The sequence below is a fragment of the Peromyscus maniculatus genome, chromosome 3 (assembly GCF_049852395.1).
Source record: "Peromyscus maniculatus bairdii isolate BWxNUB_F1_BW_parent chromosome 3, HU_Pman_BW_mat_3.1, whole genome shotgun sequence".
Classification (NCBI taxonomy): domain Eukaryota; kingdom Metazoa; phylum Chordata; class Mammalia; order Rodentia; family Cricetidae; genus Peromyscus; species Peromyscus maniculatus.
In genome coordinates, this window is record NC_134854.1 from 161118559 (window position 1) to 161130769 (window position 12211).

Here is a 12211-nt window from a genome sequence, read left to right on the forward strand (position 1 = left end):
GTATGTGAGAATCGTTGCGGTTTAAATGTTTAATTCTGGGAGAACCAGAGTGATGGAGAGCTGGGATTGCTTTACGACTGACCATCTGTTCTCCTGTTTGTCTTCTGGGATGAGCCCCTGAGTCCAAACTTCCTACCTGCCCTCTTTAGGCTCTGATTTAGTGCACAGCAGAAAGAGGTGGACCACATGTGGTGTGTGTGTGTGTGTGTGTGGTTAACCCAGGGAGGCTCACTTGCTATTCTATTTATTTAATCTATAAATTAAGCTTTAGATTTATTTTTATTATATTTAATTATGTGTCTCTGTGGAAGTATGTGCTTGCCAGTGCAGGCCAAAGGCATCTGATCCCCTGGGGCTGGAGTTCACAGGAGGCTGTGAACCACCCACTGTGGATGCTGGGAACTGAACTCAGGTCCTCTGTAAGAGCATCAGGCACTCTTAACCATGGAGCCATCTCTCTGGACCCGTAGAATTAATTTAATTTAATTTAATTTAATTTGTGTTTGTGTGTGTGTGTGTGTGTGTGTGTGTGTGTGTGTGCACCCGCAGAGACTAGAGCAGGAAGTTGGGTGTCTTTCTCTATTGCTCTTTGCTTTATTGCCTTGAAATATGGTCTCTCACAAAGCCATGAGCTCACCATTTGGCTAAGTTGCCTGGACAGCAAGCTCTCGATCTGCCTGTCTTTGTCCCCCAGTACTGGGATTACAAGCATGTGCAGCCAATCCTGGCTTCTTCCATGGGTGCTGGGGATTCAGACGCAAGTCCTGTGCTTGCACAGGAAGTGCTCTTCTTCACTGAGCACGTCCTCAGCTCTCAGTGCTGTTTTTGAAATGATACCTTTCTACTGAGTTTTAGATCAAGCGATCTAAAACTATTTGCGTCCTGTGTGCAAACCACGCGGTAAAGTGTTTGTGAGTAGGGGAAAGGTGAAATGAAGTTCCCTGTTCCACAGACACACGACCACAACTAGCCGGGACTCCTTCCACTTAGTTCATGTCTTTAGAATACATTTAAATCTGGCCATGGTGGCGCACACCTTTAATCCCAGCACTCCAGAGTCAGAGGCAGGTGGATCTCTGTGAGCTTGAGGCCATCCTGATCTACATCAAGAGTTCCAGGATAACCAGGGCTACATAGAGAGGTCCTATCTCAAAACAACAACAACAACAAAAATATTCACAAAATTAAAAAATTTCATTTTACTTATAAACTTTATTTATTATGCACACATACTGTGGTGTCTGTGTGGAGGTCAGTGGGCAGCTTACAAGACTTAATTCTCCCCTTCCACTCATGTGGATCCCACGCATCCTTACCTGCTGAGCCATCTCTCTGGCCCTTAGGAATATTTTGTAAGTCAAACAAGAGGAATAATCTGATTTCTATGTCTCTTACTTACTGGGGCACATGGCAGGCTGCGGGCTTTCACTCCAGGCATGTGAGCACCGAGAGGAGACAGCTGCTCAATGCTGTAAAAGAGATGGCTCCTCCATCTGGCTTGCAGTATGGCTGCGGGTTGCTGCAGATCTGGATTGGATGCCAAACTCCTGTAAGTTTTCAAATACGACTGTCTTTTTAGTCCTAAAACACAAACTGCTGCCCTACACACCAGGGAATTAAGCTCGTATACAACAGAGAGAAGCAATACCATTCTTATTGAAACTTTTCTCCACTTAATTTCTGAAGATAATTTTTTGTTGCTGTTTAGAAACCTCACGAATCTGGCAACAATAGAAAAACCTGAGGACTGGTTCAAGTTTAGGATGACATTGGAAAGAAAAATAATAGTGTTTGAATTGAAACTGGCCCAGTAAAGAAGGCCTAACATTTTAACCCTAGCATTCCATGGTTGAGAAAATTATCATTTTTAAATAAAACAATCCAGATTTTTGAGGTTTATAGTTTGTAGCAATTCCTATAATTCTGTGTCAGATTTTGTAAAACCGTATATATGTCACATGTCATAGGAATTTACTTTCCATATCCAGATAAAAGCCATGATGTCATTGAATGTGTTGACTCATTAAAAAATATTATACATGGAGGGGATCTCTAGGTAGCTGACATAATGCTGTGCATCCAAATAGAAATTTCTCCACAATCTCCAAAAACAATAAAGACTAACAAGGAAAAAAAAAAAAACAAAACAAGCCAGATCCATATAAATGTCATGTGCACATCATTTACTGAGAAGGAGCTTCCTGTTTCAGATAAGGAAGTAGCTGAAAATGAACGCACAGCTTGGACAGAACTTTCTCTGAAGATCCTTTAAGGCCTGGTGTAGAGCTGAACACTGGGAAGAGCCTACAAACACTTCACAGGGGGTGTTGGACCAGAGAGAAAATTGGGATGGAGGAGAAGGCCCAGCAGATGAAGGTGCTTGCTGGGCGAGCCGGGGAACTGAGTTTGGTGGGAGAAAACTGACTCCTTAGTGCTGTCCTTCGGCCACACACTTGCTGGGGCACGTACGTGCCCACCCCCCTCACCTCTCCCCCACCTCTCTTCTCTCTCTGTCTCATACACACATACACACACACACACACACACACACACACACACACACACACACACACACATACACACACACTAAAGTTTTGTTTTTTTGGGACAGGGTTTCTCTGTGTAGCCCTGGCTGTCCTGGAACTCACTCTGTAGACCAGGCTGGCCTTGAACTCACAAAGATCCACCTGCCTCTGCCTCCCAGTGCTAGGGTTAAAGGTGGGTACCACCACCACCTGGCTAAAGTTGTTTTTTGTTTTGTTTTGTTTTTGTGTCTTGTTTTTCTTAAATCTTAACTGAAACAGAAACTCCACCTAAGTGAAACAAAACAAAACAAACAAAATGAAAAGCTTGGAAGAACATGAAAACCAGCAATGGTGGAAGCAAAAGTGGAAGTCGCCGTCTCCTGGACGTGCATTTTGGCTGTTAACCAGCATCTTGAGAGCTTGCCAGATGCTCAGCAGTCGAGCGCGTACTCTTCTTGCAGAGAACTTGAGTTTGGTTCCCAGTGCCCACATCAGGTGCTTCACAATTGCCTGTAACTCCAGGAACCCAATGCCCTCTTAGGGATTTTATGGCGTCTGTACTCACAGACACATAACTAAAAATAAAATCTTAAAAAGAGTGAAATGTGGGGACTAATTTTCTACCACTGCAGAAAAGGATTACGAAGTACAGAAAGTGGGCTGGGGAGATGGCTGGCTGGAAAAAGTGCTTGCTGCCCAGGACCGGTGAGCTGACCTCCATTCCGGGAATCCTGTAAGAAGCTGGATATGGTGGTGACATCTGTGACCCAGCTCTGTGTGGTGAGGAGCAAGGGAGAGTCAGGAGAATCAGCTAGTGCTGTGGTAGAAACAAGAGAGACCTGGCCTTAAAAAAATAGATGGGACCAAAAAAAAAAAAAAAAAGCCGGGCAGTTGTGGCGCACGCCTTTAATCCCAGCACTCGGGAGGCAGAGGCAGGCGGATCTCTGTGAGTTCGAGGCCAGCCTGGTCTCCAAAGCGAGTTCCAGGAAAGGCACAAAGCTACACAGAGAAACCCTGTCTCGAAAAACCAAAAAAAAAAAAAAAAAAAAAAAGTTGGGTAAACTGAGTCCTGCAAAATTTTCCTCTGACCTCCACATGTATGCTGTGATACACACACACACACACACACACACACACACACACACACACACACACACACACATATACTAATAAATCTTAAAAGCTCTAGACTGCAGGGCTGGGGAGGTCGCTGTCAGTAAACAAGTGTTAGGACCTGAGTTGATCACTAGCACTGATGTCAAGGATCTGAGTGTGGTGACACACGCTTTTAATCCCAGCTCGTGGGCAGCAGGAGCTGGGCTAGCCTCAATGGTGACCCAGTCCAGGTCCTAGTGAGATGCTCTGTCTCAAAAAACAAGGGCGCAGCTGCTAAGGAATAACGTGGAGGTTAATCTCTGGCACATATACCTGCACACTCAGGAATGACGTCTGAGGCTAGCCTCTGTCATACACATCTGCAGACAGGAAGGATGCCCGAGGCTAACCTCTGACATATGACCCTGCACAGACAGGAAGGATGCCCGAGGCTAGCCTCTGGCATACACATCTGCAGACAGGAAGGATGCCCGAGGCTAACCTCTGGCATATGACCCTGCACAGACAGGAAGGATGCCCGAGGCTAACCTCTGGCATATGACCCTGAACCAACGTGAACACGGACACAAAGGATCTCAGAGCAGAATAAGACTGGGGTTCCACAGTGTTGGGTTGGAATTGGAGATCAGCTTTAAGTCATTTTTATTTTTTTTATTTTTATTTATTTTTGGTTTTTCAAGACTGGGTTTCTCTGTGTAGTTTTGGTGCCTATCCTGGATCTCACTCTGTAGACCAGGCTGGCCTCGAACTCACAGAGATCCTCCTGGCTCTGCCTCCTGAGTGCTGGGATTAAAGGCATGCGCCGCCACCACTGCCCGGCTTAAGTCATTTTAAAAATATTCATAGAAGCCTATGTACATATTGATGTTCGCCTGTGTTTGTATATACATATTCCTTAACTCAGTGCACTGATGTCTGGAACATGCTTGTCCAGATTCTGGGTACTGAATACTAGAGTTTCCACTAAATAGAATTCAGGACCCTGGGAAAAGGTTAGAGCTGGAAAGGGCAAGATGAGCTGAGAATACCTTCCTGAGCCAGAAAGTAAGAAACAAGGGTGGAAATGAATTATAGGATCCACATCGGGCAACTCAAAACAAGTGTTCATGATTGTTAATTTTAGAAGCTCCTCGTTCAATGCAGTGAGATGGAGGTGTGCCAATGTAAATAGTAGAGTGGGGAAGAAGGGACAGGCTTTTCCTATGGCACGTTTCCAAGTGATGGATGAAGATGGATGGCAGTTATCGTGGCAGGAACTGGTCCAGCAAGAATCGTCTGTGCACACTCTAGGTGATTATGGCTATCTCCTTACAGAATCTCAGTGTATTCTTTTAAAAATTTTATTTATGTGTATGTATATCTCTGTGTGTGCCACATGTGTGTGGGCTCACAAAGGCCAGAAGAGGATGATGGTCCTGGAACTAGAGTTACAGGTGGTTATGGCCTACCGACATGGTTGCTGGGAACTGACCTCAGGTCCTCTGGAGGAGCAGTAAGCATTCTTAACCACTGAGCCATCTCTCCAGCCCCATTATAGCATATTTTTTTTCTTTTCTTCTTCCTTCCTTTCTTTTTTTGGGTGGTAGTGGTGGGTTGGTTTTTCAAAATGGGTTCTCTGTGTAGCCCTGGCTTTCTTAGTGCTTGTTCTATAGACCAGGCTGGCCTCAGAGATTGGCCTGCTCTGCCTCCTGAGTGCTGGGATTAAAGGTGTGCACCATCATGTCTGACTAAAGCATATTCTTAAAAGCTGTTCACTCGGGCTGAGGAGGTGGCTCAGCTCATGTGGTACGGGAATGGGGACAGCAGGCTGAATCCCGGAACCCACGTGAAAAGCCAGGCAGGTGTGCAGCTGCTTGTGATCCCAGCATTCCAGAGGTAGAGATGATGAGACCAGAGACTTTGAGACTAGCAAAAGCAGTGAGTTCTGGGCCTCTGCACAGACACACACTCATTGCACACACATGCACCCACACATGTGAACACACATACACATGCTAAACAATGTTACTAAGTACAAAGGGCAAAGTAGTGTTCTTAAGGTGGTAAGGTCTGGGAAACATCACGTCAGTCAACCAGCTTCATCAGTATGGGGTGAATTGTATCTTGTCCCTCAGGGACGATACTCTGAGGAGGGCCAGTGCATTTTTGTGGTTATTCCATTTTGTTCTCGTCACTGATGCGGTATTTGGGTGGTGGACTTCTGGGCTTTGGTGTCATCGAGAAGTGAACATCACTCACTGTCATATCACCAAATTTGTAGGTAGAATATTGATTCAGGAAATAATTTTGAAGTGCTCACTGTGTGGCTGCGATGGTTGCTTTACCTTTACCAACTTCCATAACCTAGATTCACCGGGAAGACAGCCTCAAGTGAGGGCTTTTCTACATCTGCTTGGCCGATGGGCATGTCGGTGGGGGATTGTTTTGTAGAAAGACCCAACAGTACAAGCTAGCAGAGAGCAAGCAAACCGGATGTTTTTATTCTGCCTTTGCTCTTGACTGTGGAAGTGATGTGATTGCCTGCTTGAGTTCCTATCTTCACTCTTATATTGACTGAAACTTGGGATTCAGAGCCAAACAAATTCTTTCCTGTCCTATGTTGCTTTTGGTCAGGGTATTTTATCACAGCAACAGAAATGTAACAAGGACAATGACACACAGTGGACACATTCCTCTCACTGACTAATCCCCTTCCTCTGACTTCTGACCTCAGTATCCCCACCAGCACCAAATCTCTGTCCATGGTGCCACCTGTCCAGGCTGCTGTAGGGACTGGACATGAGTTGTCCCTTCACTAAGAACAACAGATAGACTTGCCTCACATGGGATGGACAGAACTAGATAGAAACATGAAATGTTGTGTCATGTCCAGGAGATAAAAAGTAGTGTTCTTCTTATGCCTACTTTATAAATGATTTCTTCCCACAGCACAATTGTGTTAGTGCTTATTACTTTTTCTCTTAACAACAAAAAGAGTATAAATATCATGTGAGCAGCAGTGTCAGGTTCGTCTTGTAGGACTTAGCACTTTGTGAGTGAACTTTTTGTATTTAACCCTCTCTAGTTAGTAATCTGGCATATGCAGCCTTGAAAATAATGTGCACACCACCTGTTTCCTCCCCTCAGTCGGTTTGGAATGCTCTGGGCCTGCCTTTGTGGGTTAAGCCTTGTGAAGTTTCCTCATGGAGGTTTTAAGGCCAAACATGAGAATGCTCTGAAGACAGATGAAAAGGAAGTGTGTGGGGACCTGCCTCAGCAGAGAGAAACATCTGTATTTAAAAGCAACCTTCCCGGGCAGGCCCTAGGTGGGAATGTGCTGCTCCTACAGGAGCAATCTCAGCGTGTCCCTTCTAGTAACCACCTCTGTCCCTCACAGTCGTGAGTAAAGAAACAGGCAACACAGTCTCTCCTTATTCTGGAGATGCTTTTACTCTGTAGTCCAGGCTGACTTGGAACTCACTATGTAGCCTTGGCTGTTCTTGAGTTCAGGGCAAACCTCTGCCTCAACCTCCTGAATGGTGGGACATGTGTAGCTCAGCATTTTGGTCTGATGCTGTTCACTGCTTGCTACCTGTCTCCTACAACGCCTTCATTACGGTAGACATTGTATTCCAGCCATCAATCAACTGTCCAGGGGCTATGCTTGGAAATAGTTGGCATGTATCAAAGGTAAAGCTTTAAATATGGAAAATTGGCTCGAAAGATAATGGAAGTGGGGCTGAAGATGTGGCTCAGTTGGTAGAGTGCTGGTTTATCATGCACAAAGACCTGGTTTGATCCTCAGCCCTTCATTGATGAGGTGTGGTGGAGCGTGCCTGTAATCCTAGCAGTCAGGAGATGAAGGTAAGAGCACCAGAATTTCAAAGTCATCTTCAGCTACATAAGTGAGTTTGAGGCCAGCCAGAGTAACATGAGACACTATAAAGAAAAAAGAGAAAAAAGAACAAAAAAAAAAAAGAGAGAAAGGAATAAGGATGAAGCTGCCTCTCTTCTTTGGGAACTTTGTGAAAGCCAAGGTTCTTTATCATGTAACAATTCAGCTGAGGAGGATGAAGCCTCCCGTGGCTCTGGATGTTGCACATCCTTTTGCACAAAGCCTGGCCTTGCCCCATTCCTCAGAGACACCCCCTGGGAAGCCCTGCCCTCCCACATGGCTTTCTTGGCTAGTAAACAAGTAGCTTCCCATGTACCATCTCTGGCCCTTGGTCTTCACTGGTCTGTGGGAGATGCTCACACAGCTTCCCTCTAATGTATCCTGTGCCCACTTCTTCTGGACCACCACAGCTGCTTCTGTCTTCTTGCCACAGTTTGCTGGATGGTCCAGACATGAATAGCGGACACGTGTCTAGTGGCTCATAGGACATCTCCTCCATCCACGTGATTCGTTAGAAGCCCCCTGCTACCCACTCCCTAACTGCAGGGCTTGAGACAGAAGTAGTGACATGGTTGTACATACATAGCTTCAGAAGCTTTGTGTTTCTCCCCCAATCCTTTCCCCGCCTGCTGTATTGATTGCTGCTAAGAGCCGGGTATTGTGGTCAATACTTGCCGTGGACTCTCTCCTTTGGCCCTTTTGGTATCTCTCCGAGGCACGTGTTGTTACAATTTGTTTTTAGCAGTGGAGAAACTGAATCATGGAAGTGCTTAAACCAGGACAGCTGGGGTTCCAATGGAGGTGGGGGTCAGTTCTCAGGGGTTGCAAAGAACGGCAGCTGCTGCACACCGGGACACTAGATCCTTGGGAGGCTGAGGCAGGAGTTCAAACCAGCCTGGACAGCACTTGGGTGTCAGTCAGTCAGTCAAACAGTCCATCAAATGGGGTAAAGAAAGGGTTTTGTTTGTGTGGGTGCTATAATTTTGAAGAGATCAAGTGTACTGATAGAAATGTGGTGATTTTGTTTTTCTTTCGGGAAGCCTCTGCCACTTAGAAAGATTTACAGATGTGCTATAAAGAATTTTCCAGAGGTGGTATTGTGATGAGAGACGAGATTTGCTTTACAAGGAAGCAGAATTAAGGCGGAGCATGAGAGATAGGGATTGTGGCTGAGACAGAGCAGTGTTGTGTTGGGGGGAAGCGCCAGGCTTGTAAGAGGAGTCATGAATCTGTTTCCTCCATTTTTTTTTTTTTTTTTTTTTTTTTGCATAGGTTGGGAACCTCTATAATTAAAAAGTTAAAAAATCTAACCGCTTTCATAAACATAAACAATATGAGTTCCATTGCAATATAGATGGATGACAAAAATAAATCCACCAGTCTTAAGTGAATCAATCCATTGAGGTTCAGGAAGCCTTTCCTACTAACGGACTGTCTCAGTAGAGAACTGGCAGGTAAGGGTAGGAAGTTGGGGACGGGGCATGACATAAATTGCAGATCAAATCCAGGTAACTGGAGCTGGAGAGATGGCTCAGTGGCTAAGAGTACAAACTGCTCTTGCAGAGGATTCAAGATTGGTTCCTAGCACCCAAGTCAGGTGACTCACAATTGATTGTAACTCCAGCTCTATGGGATCCAATAAACTCTTCTGGCCTCTGTGGGCACTATTCACATGTACACACTCACACACCACACAGATGTTCACACATACATATAATTAAAAAATAAGATCATACATTTATATGGCTATACAGGGGCAAAGGGTGGATTATGACCCCACTCATTTCTCTTTCATGCAATCTGGGAAGCTGTTCACAGACAGGGTGCCTGCCATTCATTATCACTTTCTCAGCACCAGACAGAGAGACAAGGCTTGCTGAATGTTGAGTACTCTTTTTTTCTCATTTTTTCTCCTGCGGGAGACAGGGAAGGAAGCTTTGTTCCCTTAGCATGGATGAGCTTCAGGTCTATGGCCAGACCCCATAGCAGAATCACAGAATGCCTTCTTGTGTGGTGAGGCTGTATCTCACCTACTGTAGGTATTTCTCTGCCTCCACATCATGTACGAGGAGGCACAATGCCTTCCCATAGAATCATCAGCACATAATTACATTTTTCGGAGTTGCAGTTTATCTGAGAGGTAAACAAAATTACTAGCACCTCATGCACTTTTGTGGCTGAATTGAATCTCTTCTTTCTGTGTGTGTGGCCAGAGAAAAAGAGGTTCTATTAAACCATAAACCCAGGCAGGAGACTACTGTGTAACTCAGTATCACTTAACACTGGAAAAGGAAAATGCAACAAGACCCATGAGGAGTTTTACATGCAGGTAATTATGTGTGCAAGGTTGTGCGTGTATGCATCAAATTTCACGTACAGTGGTTTTAAACATTCTTTCCATATGTAGCATTTTTTTTTATAACCAGCAAGTAGACAGGACTTTGGGGTTTAATGAAAGGACTTATACGGATGGCATGTGTTTCTCTTCACAGAAAATCAATTTCTCAGCCTGGTGAAAACGCACAGATTTTAACTTGACTGTGGAATAATTTTATTTGACCCTTAAATCATATAGTTTTCTTGTCTTCTTTTATGATGTGTCATGGTTATTTGAGGGGCTTATTTTTTGATTCCAGAGGCCTGTCCAGAATGAGAAGGAGGGGAGCCTCTGCATTTTTAGTTGGTTTTCTTTTACCAGTCCTAAAATAGTCCAGGGTATTGTTAGGTACACGAGAGGTATATTTAGAAGGATAACTTCATGTCCCTTGCTCCATCTTTGGGGGGGGGCACATTTAATTAACAGCTTAATGAGATTCTTTGCACTTTCAAATGTGTGCTTCAGGGAAATTATCTTGGAATAAGTTATTGGCAAATCTGTAATTTTCTTTATTTCAAATGTCATTTGGGAAAAGTGAGTTAATATAAAGTCACTTGATTTGGGGATTCACTGTCTTTTAAGCACACATTTTATTTTTTAAGATTTATTTATTTTTATTTTATGAGTATGGGTGTTTTGCCTGCATGTATGTCTGTACCAGGTACATGCAGTGCCCATGGAGGCCAGAAGAGGGAGTTAGATCCCTTAGAACTGGAGTTACAGAGGGTTATTGGCTGCCATTGGGTACTGAGAACCGAACCCAGGTCCTCTGCAAGAGCAACATGTGCTCTTAACTGCTGAGCCATCTCTCCAGCCCACAAGTGTGGTGGTAATCTAATTGTATTGAAATATTATTTTGATTTGTACTGAAATATTAATTTGATTGTATGTTAATAAATAAAGTTGTCTGGGGGTCAGAGCTATTAGAGCCATAGCAAGAGTGTGGCGGTGGTGGCACACGCCTTTAATCCCATAGATATCTGTGTGTTCAGGGTCAGAGCTATTAGAGCCATAGCAAGAGTGTGGCGGTGGTGGCACACGCCTTTAATCCCATAAGATCTCTGTGTGTTCAGGGATACAGCCAGCATTGGAGACATATGCCTTTAAGACCTAGGGGGCTGTACATTCAGACAGTGACGAGGCAGTCATGTGTTTGGGTTTACAACCAATGAGAAGGCAGAACAACATACTTTAAAAATACGAACCGAGAGGAAGTAGGTCTCTTTTCGCGAAGCTGGGACAGCAGGAGGAAGGGTGAGATTTTAGCTCTGAGCTCTGACCTCTCGGCTTTCTCTTTTACATTGTTTCTGTGTTTCTTATTTAATAAGACGGTTGGTTACATCAACACACAAGTATACATTTTAAATATAAACTTGGGGTTGATGGCTCTTCCAGATGACCTAGATTTGATTCCCAGCACCCACATGGGGACTCAGAACCGTGTATAACTCCAGTTTTAGGGGAAACCAGAGCCTTCTTCTGGCCTCCACAGGTACTGTATGCATGCAGTGTATAGATATACACGCAGGCAAAACACTCATACTCATGAAATGAATATAAATAAACCCTCCATATACTTACATATATTTATAATATGACATATTACAGGGTCTGACTTTATATTTTTATCTCAAATGTGGCCAAACCTCTGCTGGCTTTTCAAAGGGTCAGTTGCTTGAGATTTTTTTTTTTTTTAATAGAAATCAAACTAATCTTAGCAGAAAAAAACCTACCCCTAGAGAGGCTGGTGGCCGGCTGAGGTGAAGGTGGGGGTCAGGTTGCCTGTTGTTGGTTACTTTTCTTGTTACTGTGATAAAAAAATACCCATCAAAACAGCTTAGGGAAAGAAGGGTCCTTTGTGGCTCTCAGCAGGGATGAAGTCGATCATGGTGGCTTGTGGCTCACTGTGGCAGCAGGAGGGAGGCAGCTGGTCACATTGTAGCCACAGGCAGCCAGGAGTAGAGAGGTGCGCAGGAGCTCAGGTCTCTTTCTTTCTCTTTCAGTCTGGGAATCTGTTCATGGCAGTGGTTTGCCTCTGAGGTGTTTCCAGACTGCATAGAATTGACAAGATTAATCGCCACAGCATCTTATGCTGAAATATGTCACCCTGGCAGAACCAATATTTTAAGCTAAAAGAACTGGAGAAAACGCAAAGCTAGGAAGGTCACCCTTTGCCATGAGCGAGTCATAAGACCTAGGAAGGAATCTGCCTTCTGTAGCTTGCCTCCCCTCCCACCCCAGCCTCTCTCCATCTCGGTGTGTGTGTGTGTGTGTGTGTGTGTGTGTGTGTGTGTTGTATGTGCACGCAGGCACACATTT

The 12211-nt window shown here is 44.6% G+C and overlaps 1 long non-coding RNA gene across 1 annotated transcript in view; it reads left to right on the plus strand.

Moving 5' to 3' along the window:
• The window catches only part of LOC143272561 (uncharacterized), a 58183-nt gene that overhangs the window by 27583 nt on the left and 18389 nt on the right, over window positions 1-12211 (plus strand). The window lies entirely within an intron of this gene.